Source organism: Nanorana parkeri, unplaced genomic scaffold, assembly GCF_000935625.1.
Source record: "Nanorana parkeri isolate BGI_ZX_2015 unplaced genomic scaffold, ASM93562v1 scaffold30, whole genome shotgun sequence".
Taxonomy (NCBI): Eukaryota; Metazoa; Chordata; class Amphibia; order Anura; family Dicroglossidae; genus Nanorana; species Nanorana parkeri.
The window spans coordinates 2,304,741-2,306,859 of record NW_017306298.1 but is presented as its reverse complement, the minus strand read 5'-3'; the positions used below and the strand labels follow the sequence as shown (position 1 = coordinate 2,306,859).

At 42.1% G+C, this 2,119-nt stretch overlaps 1 protein-coding gene across 1 annotated transcript in view; it reads right to left on the bottom strand.

Annotated features, from left to right (window-relative positions):
* Window positions 1–1,894: 1,894 nt before the first annotated feature.
* Window positions 1,895–2,119, bottom strand: part of DEPDC7 (DEP domain containing 7) — a 20,421-nt gene continuing 20,196 nt past the window's right edge. Inside the window, exon 11 of the mRNA XM_018567757.1 lies at window positions 1,895–1,905. The gene's annotated coding sequence lies outside the window, so the exon portion shown is untranslated. The remainder of the gene's footprint in view (window positions 1,906–2,119) is intronic.

Here is a 2,119-nt window from a genome sequence, read left to right as displayed (position 1 = left end):
TCTGAGAGGCAAAAGTATCTAATTTTGCATCAGAAAAACCCTTTTAATATTGCAGTATTTTTACACTCTTGTACTCTGACCTAGTAGCTCCCATTCCATGAGTAAACAAAGATGCCCCCTGCACACTATACAACAATAAAGACCATTTAAAATAGCGGTGGTGCTTGTAGTGATGTCCACGGATGGCACCAGACATCCTGATCACCATGTCTGCCATTCATCTCATCCTATTATTGCTGGTGATCATCGCTGTTAAACCCATTCCAAAAATAAACTCTTGTGGATTCATAGTCCTATTATTGTAAAAGCTTTGTTTTTCCTCTGTGTAATCTTTTGTTCCAGGTTATTTACTGTCATTTATTGTCTTATCCAAAGTCAGAAAGCGTTCTGTGCCTTTAAATTTCTCAAGCTGTTGCTGTACATTGCAAATTCTCTAAATGGTTTGTTTAGAAGTGTAGCCCTGGCTGGCTCTCCCTTAAAAGGGTGGGAGCTCCACAGCCTGGACAATGCATCCTGGATACAAGCAGGAAGGCGGTAGACACCTGATCAGTTTCATTCAGCACCATCAAATAAAGGTTTGGCAAAACACCTGTAGTTTTAAAAAGTACATGTGCTTCTTTTCAAGCCGATTTGTGCATTTTTGCCCCCACAGACTTCAATGGAAACACCTTAAAATGCACATCACAAGTGGTTTTCGGGTCTTTTGGCATGATGTCAGAGATGCTTCTGCTTTGCAATGGGCCAAAAAAGAAAATTCCTGAGGCAGAACACCTGCAAAATGCTTTGTAAACTAGCATCAAAATGCTAAAAAAAAAAAAAAATCTGCCTGAAAACACCAAAATCCAGGTGTGAATAGGGCCTAATAACCAGGAATAATCCAAGAAATGGCTGTGCAGATTTTACACTAAACCACTGCTCCAAAAATATGAGGATGTCCCCGCCTTTAGCACACACCAAAATCACAAATGGAGTTTACTGTACACAATGCATTCCTCTGGCTTGTTTCTGGAGATGAAAGGTCAAGTTGTGGTAGGACAGCATTCTTCCTACAGCACCAGGTTTGTCATTGTCACTGAAACGGTCTGTCCAATCACATTTCCAAAAGATCTGACTCAGCTAGACATGACAGGGTTTAGACTTATGTCTGATGCCCTTCCCTCCATCATACCTTCTGTGGTTGCTCATTTAAGTCTCACCTGACTGCTACTCAGTGCATCCCTGTAATGAAAAGCTCACTTGCACATGTGTTACGCACTACACCTGGGCACCCAATAGAAAAACAAACGCTACGAGTTTCTAAAAACAATTAAAAATATGCACTCGCTAAAAGGCTATTACTTCCCCCTAAGGCCCCATTCACACTGAGCGACATGGGTATTGCACGTTTTTGTGCTAACGGCTTTGCGCTACATGGCGCGATAGAGCGACAATTCACTTTTTACCACGCTACATAGCGGTTTTTTTGGGCAGGACTTCGCTGTAACCAATCTTGATGTGACATCATTCTTTCCTTCCATTTTCCAGTGCAAAAGTGACCCTTCTGTAGCACGAAGTCACGCAATATCGCCGGTAATGGGCAATTTTGCACAACACCATAGAGTCTATTGGAGCCGAATCGCGCGACATCTGCACAAAAAAGGGTCACCGACAAGCTACAGGCGACCTTGAGCTGTGAGATGTGAACAGCTCCATTGAAATGCATCGGACATGCCATATAGAGCGATTTTGCAGCAGAAATCATATGATTAACTGCTCAGTGTGAATGGGGTGTCGAGGTAAAGTCACTGCACAATGCTAATTTTGATTCCTTACACACGTGTATGGCTATGGTCTTTTAGTTTAGGCTTGTAGACACTTGCCCGAGCAGCAATATTTAAAGGGAACCTTGAAGCACTACACAAGCAACTTCATTTTAAGTTTAACAATTTGGGGAAAGTGTTAGAATCAGTTAGATTGATTGTGGTCTGTGCCCTCATTGAGACTTCTAACCTTCTTTCCTTTGGTAGGCGTCATTAGGGCATGCAATAGAAAATATTCCTAGTGTGGACAGTGGCCATAAAAACTGTTCCACCTTATAGTGAACCAGTATTTTGCTCACGCAGGGCATTCCAACAAGTAC